The 27,277-nt window shown below is 39.2% G+C and overlaps 1 long non-coding RNA gene across 1 annotated transcript in view; it reads left to right on the top strand.

Moving 5' to 3' along the window:
• Positions 1–22,439, top strand: part of LOC119872361 — a 42,249-nt gene extending 19,810 nt beyond the window's left edge. Inside the window, exon 3 of the long non-coding RNA XR_005360433.1 lies at positions 18,426–22,439. This is a non-coding gene — a long non-coding RNA (uncharacterized LOC119872361). The remainder of the gene's footprint in view (positions 1–18,425) is intronic.
• Positions 22,440–27,277: the final 4,838 nt, after the last annotated feature.

The raw sequence follows: 27,277 nt of genomic DNA on the forward strand, positions 1-27,277 counted from the left end.
ATCATAAAGATTTGAAGTAACAGAAAAAGCAAGTATCTTTGTTTGAAAGGTCAGTCAAAGAAGTAGGCTGAGCTCATCAATAAAACAGCGGCACAAAGATGAGTACTTAGAAGGAATTCTTATCAAAATCAAGTAAGGAAAAACTTTTACAATAATGCGGGCAAACGAGGTCCTGGTAGATTACTTTGCACTGCAGTAAATTTTGGAGTAAATAATAGCAATGATTTTCCAATGTCTGTAATCAACACTGGCTAGGTATATAAATTGACTCAGATAACTGAATATTTGACTAAATTGTAATGACTGAGGTTTTATAAATTTAAGCAACGGGATACATGTAATTATAAAGTTACTGAAGAACCAAGTTTCCTACATAAAGCAATTACAATGCATTTTTCCTTTAAAAGAGTGCATGTGTGTGTGTGCGTGCGTGCACATTCTGCACGCTTTGCCCACAGATCATCAGGAAGAGGGCTTTCAAGAGGATCTTTTTCTTGCTGTAGTGTCAGATCTTAAAATAAGATTTAAGGGCTGGAGAGTCTGATTGAGTGAGACTGAGCCGTGATTTCTAGTGGCACCGCTCACCAGAGCATGGAGAACAGAAAACGCTCTTTCTAGATGTTGGAGGTTAGACGTTTTGGGACATGTTTTAATTCAGCCTTTTCTTTTGAAATCAAATATATGCTGTAGCTACCTGGAGATGCCTAGTTGCTTATTATAGTTAATGGATTGTTCATCCTCTTTGTCCTTGGGATAATCCTAAGTGTGTGCATAAAACCGAGATCATGTTGCCCACAAAACCCTATCAGCCTAGAGTTGGTCCACAAGGTGTTGAGCGTTCACCAGAGCAGATGGGAAAGATCATGTTTAATAAAGAGTCAGAGGATTAGGTGGTACAAAACAAGCGAAGGGAAAGGGATGATTTTATTTCAGGAGAAGCTCTGTGCCACTTCCTGGACCCGAAGCCAGAGTACAATGAGCCCAGAACCGTGACTTTGGGCCCCGTCCCCCGCCTTGCTGACCTGCTTCCCACTCCACCGGCATCACCGCCTGAATCTGTGAATGACTCAACAGACAGCTTCTCGGGCTTATGAGGATGGATGACATGAGTCACCCACAAATGAATATACATATGGGGAAATAACAGAATTCTGCTAAATATGTTTATAGTTGAACAACCGATACATCTGAGCTTGACTTAGAAAGGGGTGTGCAAAAGTTTATATAAATGACAGTTAAAAAGATAACTGTCACAATGTTTACTGATGAGGTTTCTGTTTATCTTAATGTTTAGAAGTTAAGTGAGAAAAAAAAAAAAAAGAAGTTAAATGAGAAACGGTAAAGCCTGAGCGGCTATGGGCCTGAATTTATCACGACAACTCGTGGCCCACGGAGGTGGCGGGAAGGTGGAACCACGCAGTCAGAACTTCCTCCAGAGAGGTGAGGCTGTGCGGCCTTGGACAGCTGAAGCACGACCTCATTTATTTTTCACCGTGTTTACTGAAACAATGAAACGTAGGCCGGGGAGGCGATGGCAGGGCCTTGTGTGGCTCCCTGATCTGGGTTCTGGCCTCCATCCAGGAGGCCAGGGAGGGGCGAGGGGCAGCCCTTGGGTGGGGGACCCTGCTGAGCGGAAGCAGCTTCAGGTGGCTCCACTCTGTCCTTTGTCCCCGGCCCTGGGCTGTGCCCTTTGCTGTCCTGCTCAGTTTACTGCCAACGTCAAGAGGCACTTCTCATTTAGTGGCTCCTGGTCTCAACTCCCAACAGCCTCAGGGAAGTTGCCAAACAAACCTCCCCTGCTGGCCTCCCCTGCTGGCCTCCCCTGCTGGCCTCCCCTGCTGGCCTCCCCGCCCCACCTGGTGTGCAGCAGGGCTGGCTGTCTTGGCAGCACACTTACCCACGTGGAAATGTGCTTGGGGATGTGTTAAACGGAACCGGGGAATATTTCAAACCATTCCTTCAATAATGGAATTGAAACGTTGTGCTGCCGCAGTGGCCTGGGATGGAAACTTCCGAGTGGAAAGTGAGATCCTGATTTTTCTTGAAGACAAAATGGGGCCCCGGGGTAGGTGGTTTTCAGGCTTTCTCTGTTAATTTTGGGAATGGACCTTTCACAGGTTTACTTCCCTTTTGTGTTAAGCCTTCGGTTTTGTTTCTATGTCGACTCTGGATAGAAAACTTGGGATTGGTCTTTTTACCTTGATTCTAGTCAGCAGGCCCGGAGGTGAAGCAACAGTGCATAACAGCCATTAAGAATCATAAGCAGATATATTAATTTTAATGTACAATCGGTGACCCTGATATGGTATCAAACGTAAAAGAGCAGGGCCAGTCAAAGGATCCTACATTGTCAGATGTCCATAAACCCTGGATCTCAAGTATGAGGCCTGGAAAGAGAAAGGTCTAGCTGGCCGGCCTGCCTTCCTTTCCTCCTTCCCTTTCTCTTTTTCTTCTTGTATCCTAAGGGGATTTTTTTTTTTTTTCACAACAGAACAAAATATAACTTTTACAGGAAGACAAGTATACAAATTCCCTGAAGGGGTGATTTAAATCTACCATTCAAATCTTACTTTAAGTTCTCAGAGAGTTTGTCTTAATTGTGTATGTAAATATCTCACAAAAGATACCACAGCTTGTGATCTTTGAACAGAGACACACAAAGAAGTCCAAGCTTTAGGATTCTCAGGCCCAGATAACATAACCTTAACTAATGTGACAGCAATAAATATTTTTACTGTTATAGAGTGATTTTTATCAAATATAGGACATTCATGTAGCATCTTCACGGTGTCTGCCATGAGTGAGTACCGGTAGTGCTAGTCTTAGTAATTTTCTTATGGGTGATTCAGCCCAAGGTGTCCAGGTATAAGGACTTAGGGCAGCCCCTAAGGAAGACATGAATGAGTGTACCTTTCATTCTGGTCTGGGGTTAATTCCACTGGATCACTTCATTCAAGGTAGACATAGAGAATTTATTGTCTTGGGGGACATGAATTTGCATCTGGAAATTGTTACATGAGCTATTACATTGGAAGCAATGACACTCTCTGGCAAGCCCACTAGCAAAAATTCCTTTTTATGGACTTGCCCAGCTATGGAACAGCTGTTCTAATTCCAACTTCCATGATGGAGCCAAGGACTCCAGGAGAAGTTTCTGTCGTGGTGCATGATGACTGGACTGTACCTCTCTACATACCAATACCAGATGCCACACAGTTAGTGGAGTCCTCATCATAACCTAAGGTAGTTTTTAAGTTGTCATCTCTCTTGCTTTTTGTGACTGTTTGAACCAAGTGCTATATTGCCCAGTCTAATTTCCCAGCCCTTAATGTGATGGGCTTTGCAAACAGGCACTAAGGATATTAAGACTATAGCCTTTTAATCCTCTGATGAGCCCTTTTAAAATGCAAAGTAATTTTTTCTCACATGGTTCAGCTGCCAATGGCCCAGTGTAGGAATTTCTTGTATAGCATTCTGACAATCCTGCGTAACCCCTTGTCGGACCCACTCGGTGATGGGGCACTTACCAGTTCTTAATCTAGTCCCTTCTATTTCAGCAGCTTTCATTAGCAGAAAGTTTTTCCGTAGAAAACTGTAATCTACCTCCTTGCACCCCAACCTTTTGCCTCTGTTCTTCTGCTCTCTGGAGCTATGAAATGTAGATCAACAAGGTGACATTGAACCATCAATACTCTTTTGGGAACACTCCTTCAACTCTTCTATCACATAGTCCACATTTTTCCATCTTTGTAAGCTTTATCACATGTTTCTCTTAAGTTAGAATTTCAAAATATTAAAGAGAGTTTTCTTGTTCTCCCTATATCTTCACCTTTCCAGGCAAAATTTATATCACTCATTATTTCAAAAAATGTTTATTGTGTAGCTACAAACACTGGGTTAGATGGAGTGGGTGACATTGGGGTGATTCAGATAACTGTTTCTCATCGACTTTGCTTACCGAACTGGCAACACACTGGCCAACTTCAGTGTGTTGGAACATTCCTGTCCTTCATTTCTAGATTAAGAGCCCCTTGAGGGTAGAGATCAGGGCTTCTCATGAATATCCTCAGAGCCTCCTCTTACACACATAAATGGAGGCACAATAAATGTTTTCTGACTTTCCTTTCTCTAAAATCAAGGCCCCTATTCCTGATCACAGTGTTATTATTCCCTTGGTTTGACCAATTCTGAGCATGTAGAGCTGTGATACCGCTTGACCTGATCCTGACTTTGCATGTGGGCTCACAAGTCCTTGGTCCACATAGATGGCTCTAAGATTTGGTCTCACATGTTATCTCATTTTAATGGCCTAACAATCCCCAGAGGTGGATGCTGTTATGCCCAGTTTTTCCATGAGAAAACAGATGGAGATAAAGGAGTTAAATGGACTTAAAACACAGGTGTTCTCTAATTCCGTATTCAGGACTTTTTCTAATACAGACACGAACTCCTAGTTTTCCACCATTTTTTGAATTTGCACCTGAGGTTTTTATCCCAGGGTAGAATGATACCTTACTGGATTATCCTTACTAAATTACATCTTTTTAGTTCTGGTCTATACTTCTTGAATCCTTCTGGTATCTTAATATGTTTATTTTACCATCTTTGCTCTTCCTTTCAGTTTGTGTGCTCGTTACCAATAGGCTGTGCTTATTCTTTTACATAACTTATTGATGAGAAAGGTTCTTGGGCCAAAGGCAAAGAGAAACCTTGCGCCAGGGTGACATTGAGCCATCAATACTCTTTTGGGTATGCTCCTTCAACTCTTCTATCACATAGTCCACATTTTTCCATCTTTGTAAGCTTTATCATGTTTTTCTCTCTCATGATATTTTCCCATTCCTCCCTGCCTCCACACATCTTGATGTACTATATGTTTTAAAATATGAGGGAGAAGGTGTGCTTAAGAGAAAATGAAAACCTTGATGCAAACTAATGCATTTTCCCAAAAGAAACACTCATTTCAATGTATACATGCAAAACCTTAAAAGCTGATTAAAAAATGTATGAAGAAACTCATGTGGAGGATGTTACTTAGGAGCTGAATTACAGGATTTGCTTGTCTCTCTTTTTCTCTTGCCTTGGGCAATCTAGTCTAATTACAAAACTTGCCTTTCATTCTGTTTAGTGTTTTTCAGCTATGCATGAGAAAAGTTAATCAAAAAATAAAATGAAAAACTATGATGGCTAATCGAAGTCCCATACACAGATTTCTCTGCTGTTTCCTAGCCCATCTGTGGGGATGAATTCCAAAGTGTTACCTTTAAGGCATTATCAGAGATACTGTGCCTACTGGTCTCTGCTTCTCTTAAAGAAAGAGAAAAGATACCTTTAATTTCAGAAGTTTCCAAGATTGGAAGTGGAAAGAAAATCATGGTTTTTCCTATGTTCATTTATCCCTTACCTGTAATTATTGGAAGGCTTTATAATCATAGAAGACACTAGACCAATAAACCCAGTGAAGGGCAATCTCTTTAGAGCAAATAGAAAAAGGCAATTTACCATCCCATTTTGTCCTCTAGTATGCTCTTGTAGGGGAGGAAAATAATTCTCTTTCCTTATACCCATCTTAGGTTCATTGATTAGGGCCCTGCAAATTAGATTGACAAAAGACAGATTAACAAGAAAAAGCCAACAGGTTTATTAACAAGTGCATCTTATGTACACATGGGAGTACTCAGTAATGAGTAACTCGAAGGAGTGGTTAGAACTTGAGCATATATAACTTCTTAAGAAAAGAACAACATTCTAAGGCACAAGACTAAGAAAAAGGACTCAATTTCTAGGGTAGCAAATTGTGGTGAGGTTAATATATGGGGAACTCATAGCAGATAAATTCTAGTTAGTGGAATTTGTTATATAGAATCCTTTGGTGCCTTCTCTAGGCTGGTAAGGGTCTAGAGTTGTCTTTGGTAATATCTGTCCTTCCTGGTAGAGGGAAGAGCGGATGCCTTTACAAATGTGTATCCTGCTTTTAGGTGAATGGGGGAGGACAGAGAGGTTTTCTTGTATCTGTTTCTTCTCAGTTACCTTAAGCTGAAAATAATCCTATGCCAAAGAGGCACATTTTGGGGTGGTATATTCTGCTCCCTATTGCTTCCCTATTGCTTTGGAAGGTCATTGAGTTAAAAGAATTGCTGATTCTTGGCCTATCCTCTTTCTGGCTTCCTTGTCTAGAATGAAGACCCAAACGTCAACCACTAGAACCAATCCTGGCTGTGGCTTTGTGTTGATTTTTCTCAAAGGCTGAGATGTCATCTTAGACCATTTCAAATCCCCTCTGTGACCACATTACTGCAACCAAAAACAATGTGATAGAGTTAGCACCTTTAATTAATTTTGTTAACTAACCCCGATAAGATCACAGAACTGTTTCTTTGTTCTTTGGGAGATGAAAGAAAAGGTATAGGAGAAGTGTGGGAGATTGGAAATCTGATGTTGTTTTGAAGGGTTGGTGGCCATGGTAATGGGTTGATGGTGGACAAAAATAGCATGTTATCAATGCAAGTTTGTGGCATTTTGTCAGACAAAAGAAGATTTCTGGATGGTGTATGTCCATGGCTCCTGTGGCCTAAACAATCCTGTGTTTCTCAGTTGTTTGAAGTGAGTGGTGTTGAGACGGAACATATGCTTCTCCCCTCCATGCAGAGCAATGAAATTTGGAAATATGTGCTAAAAGAGAGAACACAGTTTCCTATGGCAATTTATCTCCAAGAAAGGACAACTTCCTGGGATAGTGATAATGGTTGCTAAAACCTCACTGAGAAAAATAATTCAATCACCCAAACTTGGGCTTAGCTCATGCTGCAGCTGGCTAAGTAGAGTGGCAAGGGACCATCAATCTGCTTTGGAGTGAGGTGTGCTTGGGAATCATGTGGATGGAGCTTCCCTTTACTGATACTGGATATGATAAAAGAGGCCTGGGGACTTTCAGAGTAATGTGTACCATTCACATAACACAGCATTGTGTAAGTCTTATGAAGTGTGTTTTTAAAAAAATGCTCTTTAAACTTGCTTTCATAACAAGCATAACAGCCTAGATAAAATGAAAAATATGTTAGAGTCTTTTGAGGAAATCTGTGAATGCTTTATCAATAAAAGCAATGCGAGCAAAGTACTGTGCACTTGTTTTTTTTTTTTTTTTTGTAAACATCGGAGACCAGGGACCCCAAGGCATGAAACATGTAACCTCCTATTTTAACTCCCTGGCTGAGACAAATTTGGTATTCCAAATTTCAGCCAGCAGCTGACTCAACAATTGGGAAGCCAATCGACCAAAAGTTCCACCTTTGACTGTTTCACGATCATATATAGGACAGACAAAAATAGTTAGAAATATTCCAGAGAACCATCAACAGCATGGAGTGAGAGGTAGAGTCTGCAGATGTTTTGCACACTAAAAAGAGATATTCTTCTAAATTGAGGTTTAACTGACATACAATATTATATTAGTTTCATGTGTATGACATAATAATTCAATCTTTGTATATATTGCAAAATGATCACCACAATAAGTCTAGTTGACATCTGTCACCATACATATAGAATTTTTTCTTGTGATGAGTACTTTTAATATTTACTTTCTTAGCAATTTGCAAGTATGCGATACAATATTATTAATCATGATTGCCATGCCATACATTAAATTCCTAAGATTTACTTATTTTACAACTGGAAGTTTGTACCTTTTGACTCCTTTCACCCATTTTGCCCACCTTCCATACTCCACCTCTTCCTCTGGCAACCACCAATCTGTTCTCCAGATTTGTAGGATCAGTTTTGGGGTTTTTGTTATTGTTGTTCTTTTAGATTCCGCGTATAAGAGAGATCCTATGGCATTTGTCTTTCTTTGACTTATTTCACTTAGCGTAATGCCCTCAAAGTCCATCTGCATTGCAAATGGCAAGATTTCATTCTTTTTTATAGCTGAATAATATTCCACTGTAGACAGTTGACCTTTGAGCAATGTAGGGTTTAGGGGCACTGCTATCCTCCCTTTGTCCCCGCCTCATGAAGTTAAAAATCCATGTATAGCTATTGATTCCCTAAAAGTTGAGCTACTAATAGCTTACTATTGACTGGAAGCCTTACTAATAACAGTCAATTAACACGTATTTTTGTATGTTAAACTATTATATACTGTATTTTTACAATAAAATGAGCTACAGAAAGAGAAAATACATTTATAGTACTGTACTGTATTTATTGAAAAAAATCCACGTATAAGTAGATCCATTCAGTTCAGATCTGTGTTGTTCAAGGGTCAGCTATATATACACCACAATTTCTTTACCCATTCATCCATCGAAGGGCACTTAAGTTGTTTCTAAGTCTTGGCTATTGTAAATAATGCTGCAGTGAACATGAGGGTGCATGTATCTTTCTGAGTTAGTGTTTTGATTTTCTTTGGATAAATACCCAGAAGTGGAATTGCTGGATCATATGGTGGTTCTATTTTTAATTTTTTTGAGGAACTTCCCTGCTGTTTTAAAGAGGCATAATTTATAACTGAGATCCAGCGAGCTGCCCAGGACTCCACTGAGGTCTCTTGCTTTATTACCATGAAAGTTTTGGCCACATGAACATAGAATAACGGTAAATTGCAAAATCAGCAATGTGGTGTTATGAAAAGATCACTGACTCCCGAATCAGGAGACCTGAGTCTTTGTCCCATGTGATAATCATTAATCACTATCTTCATTTGTGAGCATTACTATATTACTATACACGGGCATCTTTGAATATACTTTCTCTAGCCTGTGCAAATCCTGCAGCCAGGGAGATATTATCCCATGTTCAAGTTTTGGAGAGATTAAGTAACTTTCCCAATGGTCATTCTTCAGGCATGACTCCACTCTAGGCATTTTTAGGAAGACTCCCAGGAACGTTCTGGTTTCTCCCCTCTGTCACCTCACAGCCCTTCTTAGTACTGCTCCCTTGTTGATGCTTGCTTATATATCTCTGGTATGTTCTCTGTAGCCTTTGTCACTTCCCATTTTTGTGAGTAGTGTTCTCAGTGTGACACCTTTCCTTCTCCCCTCTCTCTCATTTCTAAATTTGGAAGACATTAGGGGGAAAAATCATTAAAGTATAGAAAAATACCATATATCCTACTACCCCAAATAAATAAAGTTTACCATTTAAAAATCCTAGCTTCAAATATTTTTTCATTAAATAAAAAAATAGCACCTTACCAATCAAGTTGAGGTTCACATTACACGTTTTCCAATCCCATTCACCTCTTCCTTCTCCAGGAGTAACCACTAATTTGAATTTGATTCCTAACCTCTCAAGCTCTGTTTCTTATTTTTTGTTACACACCGTATATTTGTAAGCAGTGCAAATGTCATTTTATAATCTGTTTTGTTAAAGAACATAATGTAATTATTGCATGTATCTTTTAAAAATTTGCCTTATTTCACTCAATATATTTTAAAAACTAGCCATATTGGTGCATGGAAATCTAATTTATTCATTTAAACTGTAGTATTCCATTTCACCAACATAAATATCTTATTTCTCTAATCCTCTGCTTCTGGACATTGAGGTTCTTATAGGAAGCTATTTCAGTGTATTGGTTTTTCCTTTACTATTAGACACTAAATTCCCTGATTCAGGGACTGTGGATCACACCTTTTTATGCTTAGCATTGTCATTGCAATTCAACCAATGTATGCTGAACGAGTTGATGAAAATGTCTGAGCAAGTGGAGGTCTTCAACTCTGAGAAGGTTACCACGATTGAAAGCAGGTAAAGGGTAATGCCAAAGAAGTTAGTTGAAATTCCTTTTTTTCCCCTCGTATTTATGGATATGGGAAAGTAGGGTAATAAAAAACTACTTGAAATGATACTAAGGGGCACCTGGGTGGCTCAGTCAGTTGAGCCTCTGACTCTTGGTTTCCACTTGGGTCATGAACTTATGGGTCATGAGATTGAGCCACCTGTCAGGCTCCATGCTCTGCAGGGCCCAGGGGTCTGCTGGAGATTTTCTCTCCCTCTGCCCCACCTCCCACTCACACGCTGTGCATGTGTGCATGCTCGTATGCTCTCTCTCTCTTTCTCTCAAATAAAAAAATAAGAAATAATACTAAGATGAGGATGGATAAGTTAGTAAATTTTTTTGTGATCCTAATGAAATTTGTAAAAGACTAGTAACAGGAAATATGTAAAATAATTGATGAAGCTACAAGCAAAAATGCTTAGAAATGTGCTTAAGAATGTTAGAATTGATTTATGGCTGGACAGCGAAAGTTCTATATCTACTTCTAAGTAGGTCATCTCCATGATTCACCTTGGAGAAATCTAATTACCCTTGAATATTCGACCTTCAATGTGTCAACATGAATGTTTTCTCAACCTGGCTTCATGGAGATATGGAAGCTGTGCTTAACAGATAACATTTTTCTTAGGAGTTATTAAGGTCATGGTCTATTTCTTTAGTTTTGTGTCTTCCCTTTTAACCCACTTGCACTTTTGTCACTTTCTGGTTGTTGTCCAGATGGATCACATCCAATAATGGGGAGAGAGGTGTGAGGTCAAGAGATAGGGGTTGTTGCAAGGAAGAAATGAGTTTATACTTGTGAAACCTTAGAATAATGTCTGTCATAGGCTTAGATATCAATACCTGTTAATTACTACTCCTCTCTTTTATACTTCTCACAGCAGATATACAATAGTTATTTTATAAGCTTTATTCTAAGTCTGCCAGATGAGTATAGAACTCTTCAGGTCTCTTCAGCCCAAAGTTGTAATTTGTTCTGAGAATTCTGGTGGACAAATGACAAGGGTCTCCAGAGTGAGAAGTGAACTCCAAACATTCTCTATCCATCAGGGGTATCAAATGATCAAGAAGGGACAGCAGGGTTGGGCATTGATTAAATAATTAGAATGAAGCTATATTAAGCTTATTACTTCATATGTAGCTTCTTGAGATGTTGGCTATAATCTGATAGCTATAGAACCACTCTTTCCTATTTACCCATAACTCAGTGATCTATTTATTTATTTAATAAATATAACACACTTCTGAGGTGCCCAATATGATTCCAGTTACTTGAGGTACATCGATGAACAAACAGGAAAGAGTTCCTGACCTCCCATGATTTACATTCTAGTTCGGGAGAACAGAAAATGAGCAAAAAATAGAAGTAAATTATATAGAATATGGGAAGGTGGTAAGTGCTATGGAAAAAGAAAAGATAGATCCAGATAAGGAAAATCAGGAGTACGTGATTGAGGTAGAATGATCAAGTTTCACTGAAAAGATGAAAATTGAGCAAAGTCTTGAAGGAGGTGAAGAGATTGGCTGTACAGATGTGTGTAGGCAGAAGAGCTGGCATCAAGGCTATGCCTGTTGTGTTTGATGTGAGAAGGGCTACTTGATGGCAGTGGAGTGAGCAAGGGAGGAAGCAATAGGAGGTGAAGTCAGAGGGATTATGGAAGGCCTGTAGGCCATTGTGAAAACATTAGTGATCCAATGGAGGGCTTGAATTAGTATTTCAAAAGACCACTCTGACTTCTGTCTCGAGAATAGGTTCTAAGGAGCCAGTCTAGAAGCCGGGAGGCCTGTTTAGAAGCTATTGCAGCTCGAGGAGAGAGATGGCAGTAGAGGTAAGAAGTGATTCTTTTTTTTTTTTTTAAGATTATATTTATGTATTCATGAGAAACACAGAGAGAGAGGCAGAGACACAGACAGATAGAGAAGCAGTCTCCTCACAGGGAGTCCGATGTGGGACTTGATCCCGGGGCTGGGATCATGCCCTGAGCCAAAGGCAGACGCTCAACCACTAAGCCACCCAGGTGTCCCAGAAGTGATTCAATTCTGCTACATTTTTAAACTAGAGCCAGTATCCTAATAGATTAGATGTAGGGTATAAGAGAAATAAAAGGACTAAAACGCTCCAAAGACTTTTTTGACAGAGCGTCTGAAAAGATGGAGTTTACATCAACTGGACTGTCTGGATTAGATTTGGGTAAGAACATCAGGACTCCTTTTTTTAGAAGTCTATTAGCCATCTGCATATACCAGTCTGAAGTTCAGGAAAGAGGTCTTGGGTTTGGCATATAGATAGATTTTAAAACCAAGGGATTAGATAAGATCACCAAGGGAGTGAGCACATACAGAAAAGGCCAACAGCTCAGAGCTGGGAGCAGTCAATATTAGGAGCTCAGGGTACAGAAGAGAAATCAGAAAAGAAGGATGAGGAGTGATCAGTGAGGTAGGGAGAGAGGTGGGTGCCCAACAGAGAAAGGAGTGGTCAAATATGTCAGATGATGATGATGACATGTCAAGATAGATGAAGAATAACAGTAGACTCGTGGATCTAACTCTGTGAAAGTCCTTTGGTAACTTTGAGGGGGGCAGTCATTGGTTGTGTGGAAGTGAAGGGTTAAGGGAGAACGGTTGGAGATGAATTACAGATCGCAAGTAGATGAATTGCAGAGAGTCAAGACTAGTCTCTGAAATGGGATTTGAGCACTCTGTCTTCAAGGACTCCTCCACTCGCTCATTAATATGCCCCAAATACCAAAGTCAGGATTTCCTTACTTTCCTTTTAGGAGAGCTCCTGGATTCAAAGTTAAATTGGTATCTCAAAGTTACTGACACGGTGGTATGGATTTGTCTGTTTGCACTGACTCCTGGGGTGACAATGATATTGTAGGATTTCAGAGCTGTAAGTGATTTTAGATATGATATAACCCAGGCCCTATTGACAGGGGTATATATAGGGAAAGTGATTTGTTCAAGGTCACATACTTGATGGATGACAGAGCTAACACTAGGATCCAGGATTTCTGTTCTAGTGCCTTTTTAGTTGCATAATATTTTATCTCGAATTCGATCCAACACATGTGTAGGACAAGTAAGGACACGAGGAGGTGTTATGGAAATGTCTGTTGTGTGAATGAATGCATGCACGTTCAACAGAAGACCAAAGACAAGGCAAAGTTTGAAATGTATGGGAAAACCAGTTCAGGGTCCATAAGGCGGATGGTAGGAGATTTGCTTCGAGGTACAGAAGAAAAAAAGCCGGGGTGAGAAATTATAACAGCTAAGGAAGCAAGAAGTGAGAACTGCACACTGCGGTATAAGTGCTTTTTTACCTTGAAAGCATCAGAGATGTTTAAAATTATTTTAAAAGTAAGTGCAAACTGTTAATGAGGGTTAATGGGAAGGACTAAAGATGGAGCAGCTCTTTACTAACAAGAACTGGGATGATGGCATTTTTTTAAATCCTTGCTGACAACATAAGAAAACTACTGACTTGGAGGCAGCAAGTTTACAACTGCCTGAAAATAACCAGATACAAGGGTTTCAACTTGCTGGAACCCTTATTATATGCTTGAATGACTCCTGGAACAAAAGAAAGCTGCGCATGATTGTTTAGGAAAGTGTAAGATAAACAAAGCGTATGTTTCCTAACATCTACTGACTGTAATCTGATAGTCTTGTTATATTGGTCTCTGCTCATTTTAAGGTGATGTGATGAAGATGACTTTAGTGGTTCTCAAGTTCAGTACATAAATAAATGATGTGAAGACTCCACTTTAACGCAGGCCCCTCAATTTTTCATACGTATTTGCTGCTTTTCTTTCCGAAGGGAGAATGTACATTACTTGTTCTCTTGGAAACATTCCATCCTTTTTTATGCTTTTCCTTTCTCTTTTGAAAGATCCCCCTCACACTGCATAAATAGAAATGTCCCTGAGATTCATTTGATTTCATGGATGGCAGAGTACTCATTTCAAATATCTTGGGGAGAACCGGATAAAACAGCGACACTCTCCTGCCTTACCTGATTGAACGCTGGGGACCGTCGGAGGGCTCGATGGCCGTGGGAAATCGTAATGGGAACCTCAAGTTGGTTTCCACTTTAGGTTCTGCGCCTTGGATCCAGTGGGGCTGAGGGTATCAAGAGTTAGTACCCTCTGATTTCACTGTTCACTGTTCCAAGCGCAATAAGCGGTGCCTCTGGTTTGCCGGCGGGAAGGGAAAGGCTCCTGTCGCCTGGGTGCTGGTGGCAGTTCTTGAGCGGCGTCAGCCGAGAGCTGGCTGGGAGAGGGGACTTGTCCTCTCGCAGCCCTTACTTGGTCAGGGTGAAGGCAGGGGAAGCAGGCGGGGACACCCTACACTCCTGCTTCTCAGGCTGTATCTCTCGTGGGAGAGGAGAGAAGCCGTCTATCTCCAAAGCTGTCAATCCGCGCCTCCCGCCCCCGCCCCCGGCCACCACTAAAAGCCACTTCAATTTATGTCTTCAGTTCTTTACACTTTGCGGAGAGTTTATTGTAAAGATGCATTAACCGGGAAGACGCCTTTAAGATATATTGTGATCAGCTTCGGAGGGAGATAGCAGTTTGTGCAGAGGTGCCCATGGTAGTTTAAGGAGGAGAAAAAAGAGGGGATCCCTGGGCGGCTCAGTGGTTTCTGCCTGGGGTGTGATCCTGGGGTCCCTGCATGGAGCCTGCTTCTGTCTCTGCCTCTCTCTCTCTCTCTCATGAATAAATAAATAAAATCTTTTAAAAAAAAGATATTTCACAATATCATTTAAAAAAAAAAAAAGGAGAAAAAGGGAGTAGTGCTTGACGCTGCTGGAAGCATCCCTAGCATCCCTAGGATCCCAGCATCCCAGCATCCCAGCATCCCTAGCATCCCTAGGATCCCAGCATCCCAGCATCCCTAGCATCCTAGCATCCCAGCATCCCGCATCCCAGCATCCCTAGAATCCTAGCATCCCTAGCATCCCTAGCATCCCAGCATCCCTAGCATCCCAGCATCCCTAACATCCCAGCATCCCAGCATCCCTAGCATCCTAGCATCCCAGCATCCCAGCATCCCTAGCATCCCTAGCATCCCTAACATCCCAGCATCCCAGCATCCCTAACATCCCAGCATCCCTAGCATCACCAGCCCAACGCCCGCTCTGTTCCTAGGAGCATACGGTTTGTATCGCTTATGCCTCCTCACTCGCTTCCTTCTCTTCATATTTAACATCGTTTCTACTCATTCCCACTTGCATTTATTTATTTCGTTCGTTCGTTCACTAGCTCCTGCTCCCCTGGTTTTGCCACCTACAAGGAGGTGGATGTTCACGTCACAACGTTGGGCCTTGCCCGCCGAGTTCGACCATAGCCAGGCAGGCTGGCGCTCCCGGGGTCATGACCCTTGGTCTTGCTGGCTGGGGCCCGGCGATCCCTCGGCGTCAAGTGTGTACCGAGTCCCCGGGGACCGGAGGAGGGCCGGTGTCCTGGGCAGCCCGCCGCAGGCCCGAGGCCGAGAGCAACAGGCCATTTAGTTCCTTTTTCTCTGCGCACACGGGATCGTTCGTGTGAAGTCCTAGTGTGCAAGTTTAAATGAGCCCTCAACGGCGTTGTAGGCGCTGACAGTGTTCCGAGGCCTAAGCCACGTCTCCAGTCTAGGGAGTTACTGGTGTAGGACATTCAAGGATGGGAGTCCCCGGGGAGGTCTGACAATCCTTAAGATCTATGGACGAGGTAGTCGGTAACCGGCTTCTCTTTTTGCCAGGTGGAACAATGTACCATTAGAAAAAAAAATTCCTGTGAGCTTTGGCAAACAATTTTGTGTCTGCTGCTTTAAAAATGATGGATAAATTAAAAGATAAGAGAATACATCCAAGTGACTTGAGCAGTCGAATGCTGAGCAGAAATTATACATCAAGTCTGGAATCACCAAACTGAAGCATAGGCTTGTCCATTCTTTTTGTGTATAGTCTGAGGTTTGTTTGGAACTCTAAAGCATTTTGCAAATTATTGGGAAGTTACTACATGTGAAAAAGCAGAGGAAAACCTAAAATGGGCCTATTTTAGGTTTTTCTTTATTTCGATTTTCTTTAGGTTCTTAGGGTACTTCTGAAGCATTTTATTTCTATTATTTTTTCTTCTTCTATCGCTAGATGTACTTACTAAGATTAGAAAATGTCCAAGGGCTACGTGACATGGTCATGACATTGAAATCCTTTTACTGCTTTATCTCGTAGGACTCCAAAACACCAGCTGGTAGACATTAGTTTCTTAAACGCTCCTTGAGCAAGTCTCAACCCTAGGATGTTACCCCACTAGCATAGATCCTTTTCCTACCTTTGCTTCACAGATTGACATTTTCTGATCCTTTAGTCTTCCATTTAATACTTACTTTCTCCAGAGAATATTTAGTGAATGAGTGAACAAACTGGGTACCACTTTGTAAATAAATCTCAACTCAGAATTATGACTAGGTGCCAAAATGCCTCTTTCTCTCCTAAATTTCTTCTTTGTTTCCCCTTAGATTTGGTTCTTTTTTCTTCTTCCCTTTCCTTTTTCAATTCATAATATTAATTTTTGACCTGTTATTGCAGTTGGAGTAAGAATGCAAAGCACATGGGAATAAAAGTATTCAACATCTTTTATTCATTAATGCAATGTTTTCTGCTTAGTACTTTAAAAGCTTCAGTGAATAAATGTAAAGACTATCTAAAAGACAATCAAGAAATCAAAGACCATTTAAGTGAGGCTGCCATGGGTTAGGAATGAAAAAAAAAATGCTCAGTTTTAGTAGTAAGGAAGAGAAATAGGAAAATTTCTTAAAAGTCACCTGGTTTGGTGCAAAGAACATGAGCTTTAGAAGGTAGTGGGAGAAGGTGAATCACATTTGAGTATCTGTAATATTCAAGGCACTATAGTAGTTAGTGCCTCTACCTAACATCAACTCTCTGATGGAGGTACAATTAATCCTATTTTATGGAAGCAAAATTGAGTCTCATAGACTCAGTATTTGTCTAGGGTCGCATAGCTAGTACAGAGCAGAACTGATTTATTTTTTTAAAAGATTTTATTTATTCATTTTATTTGAGAGAGAGACAGAGAGAGAGAGAGAAAGAGAGAAAGAGACTTTGAGCCAGAGGAGGGGTAGAAGGAGAGGGAAAGAACCTCAAGCAGACTCTATACTCAGCATGGAGCCCGATGCAGGCTTCAATCTCACAACCTTGAGATCATGACCTGAGCTGAAACCAGGAGTCCAATGCTTAACTGACCTAGCCACCTAGCTGCCCCAAAGTAGGACTGAGAATTAAAGTATGATTCTAAAACCCATGTTCATTGTAGTGTATCATAGTCATAACTAGAGTTAGGTAGACAGGTTTGACTCCAACCTTCAAAGTTACTAACTTATACCTGTTTCATTTGATAGATTTCTCTGTATATTGATACTGAGTGAAGAATAGTTTTAATAATATGTATTTAATATTATGTATATTTTACCAGAGGGAACTAAAAAATTCTGCCAGCATATGCCACAATTAGAAAATTGAAGACATTAAATATTAGAGTAATTCCCAATAGTCTCAGCAACAGCTAAAGACAAAGAAATGTCATATAAAGTTCTACTTTCTATGATCATTCTGTCTAGACGGGGTCTTTGTTATAGAAAAAGCCTCTCATCTTTACTACCCAAAGTTGTAATGTGTTATGTAAGTGAAATGCAGACATATCAGTAACCTCCCTTAGAGAAGAGTCTTTTTCTCGTGAATGGCTGTGGACTCAGATGAGGTCATCATCGATGAAGATACATAGAAACCGCATTTGATTAGGGTTATGGAATGGTATAAATTAAACATGATACAAATTCTGGAGAAATCACATTGAGGTTACAACACTACATTGAGGGCATTACATAATCTCTGGTTGGGCTTGGCTAACATTTGCTCACTTCTTGACTTCATATTTAATCTGAGAAATCCTTGAGGGGAATGTTCTTAGCCAGGGGCTTCATTCTGTGGAACTCTTCTCTGTAAAGTCTAAGAAAGTCTTCCAAAATATTACCACTTCTGCAGTTCTGGACACTTCAGCTACCTGATTGAAATCTTTATTTAGTCCGAATGTCAGTCTTTTTAAGGGGTTCATTTTTTGGTTTGGCTTTTAATCAGTTTTGTACAAAAACATATGGACTGTCGTGAGCTTGGTTCTGAGAGGAGAGATGGAGTGATGAGGAAATATATTCTTTTCTGTTTTCATGTTGATCTTCAGTATCATTGTCTGCAAATTGAAGGACTTAGACTACATAACTGGTTCTTAACCTTTTTGAAGCCAGAGCCTTCTTTTAGAAGCTGATGGAATCTATGGATACTCTTCACAAAACAAACAAACAAACAAAAAACAAACCATACCTAGCTTCAATTTTAAGAGGTTGACATACTACTTAAAGGACTCTCAGGAACCCAAGAACCCCTGGTTGGAGAATCTTCAGACTAAATGACCTCTTGGGTCCCTTCTGGTTTCAGATATTATATTGTTCATGTTTCTATGATGATTTGGATGATTATTATGATGCTAGTAAAGATGGGATATGAACCATTTAGGTAGATTTAACTTTTATAGCTATAAATGACAAAACACCATCGGATAATTTCCTTCTTTTTTTTTTTCCCCAACAGAATTTCTGAATCATGTCTGCTCTTTAGAATCACCTGGGGGAGCTTTTAAATATTCCAATGCCTGGCCACACCCCAAATCACTTAAATCAGGCTCTCTGGAGGTGGATTCCGGACATCAGTTTATTAAAGCTCCTCAGTTGGTTTCATTGTCCAGCCAGTTGAGAGTCAGTGCTCTGGCAGGATTAAAACATCTTCAGAAGTTCCAGATAACAGGAACATCAACCACCAGCTGAAGATGAAAGGACATTCCATTCTTTCTCTGCTTTCAAATGTCTGGTACTGAATACTGTTTTTCCAGCTCAAAATAAGGGTTTGAAAACTCTTGTGTGTAATCATGCCTCCCAATGTGTTATGATCTTGTCTAAGCTGGGCAAGTGTTACAAATTATAAATGGCCTTCCTGGTACTGTATATAGATGTGGGAAGGACTATATTAGGACATGCTCTACTCTGCCACAAGCACACATCAATAGAGATTTGTTTTCAACATAAGAACAATTGCCATTGTCATATTCCGAACTGTGTGCAAATTGTTTTATTATAAACTCACTGTTGGTCCCTATTTAACTGGGAAATCATTTGTTCTAAATTTATCTATTCTCTCTGCATGGCATTGACATTTGCTGGCAATGCCAGACTTGCTTCACTTATAAGAAAAAGATTCCATGGAGAACAGGCAGTGCTCTCATCTAACTGATTAATAATCTCTAGAGGATTTTTGGAACTGGCATGTTAACTCTTCCCGCTCTCTGGCTAATTTTGACTTTCACTGAACTCAGAAACACAAACAATGGTTTTCATGAAATGGAGCAGTAAAAGCGTTCTTCATCAGACCAGCTCTCCAAAGAAAGAATACTCACTGGCAAAGCTTAAAGATGAGAAATGAGATGTGTAATGAAAAGTTGTTTGTTTTCAAGAGTTTTACAAGTCAATTTGGGTCACTTGATCAGCCAGATTTTTATGTCTGTACTAGGCAACCATTACATGTTTTCAGATTGAAAAAAAAAATATCCATCTTTACTCTCCATGGCATCTGTAGTTTGTTGAAACCATCCTTCAATTTAATGCAGACAAAGACTTTCTAAAGTCACATGATCTGTTTGAGTAATAGGAATCCATTAAGATTGAACAGAGATATCCTATATTATAGTGATTTCTCCCTTTGTGGATTTTATAACTTTCCTACCAAGCTCTGGTGTTTTAAGATGACATTTTGAACATTGGATTTAACTACCTGAAAGCCTATGACACGGAATTGCCAGCAGCCAGCTGGTAGCCTGGAAGGACCTTACTTAGTCATGACTATCTGCTTACTACTTCTTTTTAGTATAAAGATAAACTGCTTCAGGAGGATGTCTTGATTTACAGACATCCTTTTGTTATTTCCTTAGAAATGCTATTCAAATATAGAACTAAGGGAAAAGTCAGATATAAATCTTCAGAGCCATTAAGTGGCACAATCTGAGTATAAATTTCATGGTACCAGTGAGGGTTCCAGATCTTGATAGTGACTGTTGCTAATCCAAATATTTCCACTGAGGAAAGGACACTCATTAATTACTGGTCTAAACACATGGAAGCACCAGGAAAACCTTTGCTTTAGCCATGGTATGTTTGACTACAAACAACAATGGCATACATATGTTTATGTAATTATTTCCTATGTGTTTCATTTGAAAGCTAGCTAAAATTTATGTTGCCCACTCTTGATAAAAACTAAAAGAAGTAAACAATAAAAGCAAAAGGCAAACTGGTTTAACACTGACTTGACAAAAGGCTCACTTTTGAATTGGTATCATTCACCAGAAGACAAAACACTGGCTATTATTTGGGCTTTGGTTATAGCACAGCATGTAGTAGGGTGTCAATAATAAACATAGAATAAAATTAATGAAAGCATCTGTAATGTATATTTGAACATAAGAACCATATTTTGAATAGAAGATCATATGTGCTTTTTCTTTAAAAATCTATAAAATTTATATCAAACCTCACAATTTTTATTATGAGTTTTCATGATTAAATTATTGCCCCATCTACTCAGGCTGCTTTTAATATTGCCTTTGTTCATGTAACCATGGCAACATCTTTGGTATCTATACTTCAGGTCCTGGTCTTTCATTCCACAATGGGTCACTTTGCTCTGCGTCTTTCATAACAGAAATCATCTGAGGGCACAGGCAGTCTTGGAATGGGATTATATTTTTCATGTCCTTTCTGTTAAGGGCTGACTTGTGTCCTCCCAAAATCCTCATGTTGAAATTCTAACTCTAGGCCTTAAGTATGTGACTGTATTTGGAGATAGGGTCATTAAAGAGGTAATTATATTAAAATGAGGCCATTGGGATGGGCTCTAATCCAATATGACTAGTATCCTTATAAGAAGAAATTCAGACACAGATATGCACAGATGAAGACCATGGAAGACACAGGTTGAAGATGGCCATCTACAAGTTAAGGAGAGAGGCCTCAGAAGAAATGAACTCTGCAACATCTTGATTTCAGACTTAAGCCTTCAGAACAGTGAGAAAATAAATTTCTGTTGTTTAAACCACCCATTCTGTGTTACTTTGCTATATCAGCAAACTAATGCAACTATCTTGATTTTCTAAATTTTTATTCTTCCTTCCCAAGTATCACTGGCCCTTGAAAGTTTGAAATATATTCTAAGCTTCATGTTTATGCAAACTTTCAAGTTTGTTTGCTTTCCTTGCATCTCCTAGACCACCAATAAATCTAACCATATGATTTTTCCCAGATTACCTCCTTCTCTGATATTAACAGTTACATATTTCCTAGTTTTTGCAACATATCAAATAGGAGATCTTTTAGGAAGTTACTATAAATCAGAAAGGGTTTCTTTATCATAGTTTTAGCTAAGTCATCTGAAAAGGAATATTTTCCATCTATGACAGGGAGCTGTATCATTTAAAATGGAACTTGGGGAGGAAATACCAAGAGACCTAGATTCATTTAGACTATGAATATGCATAGGCTGTACATTATTATTTTTCTCTCATAAGCTTGCCCATTCTAACATTCCATAGCAATGAAGAAATACAAAGACACTGAAACAGATGATTCAAACTTTGTATTTGGCATGGGATCCGGTGTCCACTGAGATTCAAGTCTGGGGTGTAGGGAATGAATCAAGATCAGCCTGGTAGAATAGGAGGCCATCCAAATGCTATGAAGAGTGAAGGAAGCCCAGGGAGGCCTTTGTTTTCCCAATCTTTCTTCAACCCACAAGCCATGGTTCAAAAGGCTGTTGTTAGAGAATTTATGTTTTGGGTCAGGAAAACTTTTAATCATTAAAAATTTCTTCAAAAACCCAAAATATCCTCAGAGGAGCTGAGCAGTATTTGGCCCTATGGTGGTAATGTGATGAAAGTGACTTTATTTAGGGTTATTATTAGTCTGACAAATTGGAAAAACAATTGAAACAATCCTTTCCCTTGGATGATGTTAGGGGCTACTTGAGATCATTCCCTAATTAGGGATTAAAAGCAGTAGCTCTCTGGGGATTTGGATGTTAAGCCTGAACTTAATGTGCCACGGAGTTTAAAGGGTAAGTATGATGATGGGCATATCATGCTCTGTGCATTGAGTAATTTCCAAAGGCTTCATGTGAGGGCAATGTGCAAACAGCTCTGTACAATCATGCTTAATGAGAAATCATATTTTAATGTATAATCATGAAATGATTACTTAGATAGCCTTGGAAGTCTGAAATTTGTCATGTTCCTATGGAAAGCAGGCACATATGCAGATATATTCCTTGTCATGCCATTAACCATAAACTTCTGTTAATAGGCACTTCTGATATATTGATAATGAAAGGATGACTAATGTTTCTAATGATGACCCTGAGGCATGACAAAATTCTTAAATGCTTTTTGAATCTTCAAAGAGAATAAGTTACATTTCCCAGGACCCAAATTTATTTTTATCATATTCTAATTCCCTGGGAAGTAGTAGTAATTTGTATATAGTATGACATATATATTCAACATGGTAAATGCAAAAGTAGGGGCTTTGGAATCAAACAATTTGATTTATATCATGGCTCTTCATGTGCTAGCCCAGTGATTTCAGAAGAGTTCTGTAGCATCACTCACCCTTGGTCTTTGGATCTAAAAAATGGACATAACAATATCTACCTTGCAGAACACTGTAAGAACTAAATGATGTAAAATAAAGTGGAACATGCTTGCCACATATAGGTGTCAAAAATGTTTAATTCCTGTTGTCCTTGTCCAACACATTAGTCAAAACTCTCCATTTGCTGACCACATCAGATAAAGAATTTGCTATCCATCTAAACAGATTAGAGGCATGGAAAAAAGATTGCAATAAGAATAGTAGGAGAATGTTCCGTTGGAGGTGGGGCTGCCTCTTACCTAGGCTTGTTGTCAGGGTGCTGGCTGCTGTGGCTTTAATTTGCAGGCTTATTTTCTTTAGGATAATGAATTTTTATTTAAATTTGGTGAATTTCCTTTGAGCTCCTTTTAAGTCATCTGAACACAGGAAACACTTTTTCATGCTTTTAGAGTTTTTCTGATTGACTTTGTTCTCCAAAAAGGGCTGATTTTAATATTCTAAGTGATAAAAAGTGCCTTTGACACGATTGAAGCAATTTAATTAGTAAATCCGGAAATTATAAAGGATTGGAAATCACACCCTCCATCCTTTTAATAAAACAGAGTAGTGCAACTTCTGATAGGTGCATACCACGTGTTGAAAGAATTCTGTACCACACACATTGAAAGAAAGGAAGGAATTGAGAGAACTTTGTGAGACACCTACTATGGGAATTACATGACTAGGCAATTATGTGATCAATATACCTCATGGATCAAAACTTCTGTGGTTTCATAATAACTTAGACAAACTACATGTTAATCATTTAAAAATGCAATATAATGAAAGCCACACATTGAGATCAACATATTAAGTAGGAAAAAGGGGCTAGCATAATCGTGAGGCAGTCAAATTTTTGAATTAGTTGACCTCAGAGTATTTTAATCTTGGAGTAAGTAATATACAAAGGATCATTTAATGTTATAGCTAATAGGACTTTTAGTGTCAGGCTGTCCATCTCATGATGATAGCATATGAATTATTTCTAGTCAGTTTACTGTGAGTACTTACCTATAGTGTGTCATCACTAAGCAGGGAACATGGCTATAACTGCTAGGCATAAACATAATAACATGTTCAACTGTAAAACTATCTACAGTATATAAATACTGATGCTGTACTCAAAAGCACCATCATTTTTTATTGCCTTGGTAATGGAGTGTTCCAGAGAGACATGTATATGGATGATTAGTGATTGGTGGGTTTTGTTCTGGTATTTTCAAATGTTAAAGAGCAACCTTGATCACTAGCAGTTGGAGGAATCAAAGAGTAGCTGATTCCTCTTAAAAAAATGAATTATAGGGTCAAACTCTGATAATGTTTCATTATCATAGTTACCTACCTAAATTGTAGGTAATGATAAGGAATATCAACAAGTCCACTTCAAATATGGTAGGTAAGAACACAGACTTGTACTAATATTACTAATATTAGGGCATTATTATAAGAATTATAGTGTAGTTTTTACTCATAATAGCAATTTATAAATAATGGGGATAATTGGGTAATTGGATCTTTTCCAATATTATTTTAATGATATTTTAATTCAAAATGATAATGCAATGTAATTGATAATAAAGTTTTTGAAATGTAAGATTAGTCACTGGCTGGGTAAGTTTAAGAGACACTTGGTGATTTGGAGAGCTAAAAAGGTCAACCGGAGAAATGAAGAAGCATGTGCACATGGGTTGAGAATCAGAAGAGAATCATACCGATGAGCCAAAGACATAGTAGGTTTTGACCCAATTCTTGTTCACAATGATGTTTCCATGTTTTTGCTTTTGCACTGAACCAACTTTTGCAAGATGTGAGTATTTGGGGATGGAGAACCTTTCAGAGAAACTCTGAAATGGGTGGATCTGTTCAAGAGTTGAGCAAGGCTTATGAGTCACAAATCCAACTCCTTAAAACTTGGTGAGGTCAAGTTGACCTTTGTGACATGTTTGCTGTATATCTTTTTTTTTTTTTTTATCTCTGTTAGACACTGATAAAAGCTAATACATGATTTGTTCATTTGAAGCTTCATTTTTGGTGTCATCTGAGAAGAAAGTTCCTTTCAGTCTTCATTTTTTGTTCAGGGATGCCACATTCTCCAACCAATTTCTCATAACTTATGGAAATTGTGACCACATATAGACTACTAATATTAGAAGAAGGTAGCTTTTGACCTATGACCGATGTTTCAAGCTTTAGTATCTTTGTGGTAATTGGTAAAGATCTCAGTTGTAGTCAAGACATAATATGTCAACTATCTTGAGTATTCTTTGTAGATAATTAAGTTTTCCAATACTGGCAAAATAAAATGTATTATTTCCCCAAATTTCAAAGACTGCACTGAGTTTGGGGCACTGTCAAGAATAATGTAGAGGTCTTTCACACATGTGAGTAGAATGGCGCTGTCGAAACTGCTTCTAAATCACTGTACAATTTTTTGGTACCTCACCTTAAGAAAAGTTACGATCTATGTGTATCACTACTGGCATCTTTGCCCTAGGAACTAAATTCCCTTTAACGTGTAGCTATGCTTCCATTAATAAAGAATCAGGATGGCACATATGGTTTGCCTAGAGCTGGTTGTTTCATTATTTCCTTTCTTTTTTCTTTCTTTCCTCTCTCTCTCTCTTTTTTTTTTTTTGCAATGAGCCCTAAAGCCCTAATTTGCTTCAGCTGCTGTAAATTGGTTTGTAGTAATTTTTACATCTTCATCTTGCATTGACATCCATAAATATAAGGGTATATATTAAGTCCTTAGTTATATTTGTGGGAACCCATGATCTGATAGGACTAAAGTGTGTGTTAAGGAGATCTCTAGGCATATTTCCCCCTGGCATTACACAATAGAAATCAAGAAGGTCTAAGTAGGAATAAACATTGTCCATTTGGGAAGAGATTGGTTTCAGAGAAATAATTAGAGTCTAGTTTATGCACTACAATGCAATTATGAAACATACGATGCTCCATGAAATATCTTTATGTTATTTCCTAGAATCCTGAGGGCACTAAAATAACCTGAAGGTAAAGAGAAGGGGAGTAACTTCTTTGTTACTAGGGGGCAGAGTTGACTGTCAGTAAACCTGTGAATTAAGGTAGTATTTATTTTTGGCACCCTCTTACTTCTTCTTTTAGTGTCCCATTTCTCTTTCAAAGTGTTCTCTTCTTTGCTTACAGCTACAATCAATTAAGTTCCACCAGAAGTAGCTGCAAATGCTTTCTATTGCCTTTTTGGAGGGCTTTTTTTGCAATTTAGTGAGAGCGTTTTGATGACAAAAGAGGTTCAAAATAGAAAAAAGAATGAATTTCTAATGGTGGAATTTCAAACTTCATGCTTGACAGGTAGAGAGAGAGATACCTGTCAGATGAAATCACTCTGATTACTACCTACTCCAAATGGGCTCTGCTTGGGCAAAGCTGCCCACAGGGATTGCAGCACACGTGCTTTGGAATAGGCATGCCTACAGAGAGGGCTAAAGTGTTGGTTTCTTCAGTGCTGAGTGTAGCAAGTCTTAGGTAGGGCCATTAGGTTATTTATCATGCAATTAATGAAAGCCTGGCTATCTTGGCCCACCTGGAGATGGCTTTGAGGGCCATTTTATACCCAGAGCCCCTGTGAGTCTGCTGAGGTTGGTAGGGCCTGCATGACAGCTTGACTTCTCCTTCTGCCTATTTGTGCTTTCCAGCTCTCTTCTCCAGGCACTGAGGGACCTCTGTAATCAACACTCTGTGTGCAAAACTCTATCTCAGAATGTGCTTCCTGGAGAAGTAAACTACTATGGACAAGAAACTGATTTGCCTCTTCAGAAATCCTGCAGAATTTTCCCAGCAGTGGCGGTGGTGGCCGACAAAGGGGACACTCGGTGCAGGGCAAGGGAGGTGCTCAGGGCAGACTTCCAGCAGTTCAGGAAGAGCCCTCAGAAGAACCAAGTGGGGATGATATGCAGCCCATTTAGAACATGCCCAGATTCTGGAACCATCCTGCCCCAGTTAAAAAAAAGGGGGGGGGGGAGCTCTATCACTTACTAGTCTTGTTACTGGGCAAGTTACTTATCCTCTCAGTGCCTCAATTTCCTTATTAGTACAATGGAGATAAATAATAATAATGATGATGTCATGAGACTTAGATGACTTAATATATATAAAAGGCTTATAATGACTCCTTGTAGATAGTATGAGATAGGTAAAAATTTGCCAATAATTAAACTTATTTTGTGTTCACACTGGGCAGCATTTCACAAAAAAGCAATTTCTAAGGGGTAGTTGAGACTCTTGAGGTTTTTTTTGTTGCTTTCCCAAATCAGTTACACATGTTACCATTGTTATTTAAATCAGTAAACTTTTAAAACAATTTATGAGGATACAGTATTAATAGCTCTGATGTTTTCCTCAAATGCTACCTCTCAGTTATTGGTAGTGGTTTTCTGTTGAGTTAGCCAACCACCTGTGCTAGAAGGAAAATCAATGAATGAAAATAGTATATTTGACTCCTGGTTCTTTTAGCTCATTTCAAAGGATTTAGGAGACTTGTGAATGTACCTTCTTTTCTTTTCTTTTTTTTTTTTTAAGCTGAAACCCGTGTTTTAGTCAGACTTCCTTAGTTATTACCCAGTGTCCTTTTTGTGTTCTAGGATCCCATCCAGGATACCATATTACATATAGTTATTATGTCCCAGGCTCTTCTTCACTGTGACAATTTCTCAGACTTACCTTGACAGTTTT

Source organism: Canis lupus, chromosome 6 (assembly GCF_011100685.1).
Source record: "Canis lupus familiaris isolate Mischka breed German Shepherd chromosome 6, alternate assembly UU_Cfam_GSD_1.0, whole genome shotgun sequence".
Classification (NCBI taxonomy): domain Eukaryota; kingdom Metazoa; phylum Chordata; class Mammalia; order Carnivora; family Canidae; genus Canis; species Canis lupus.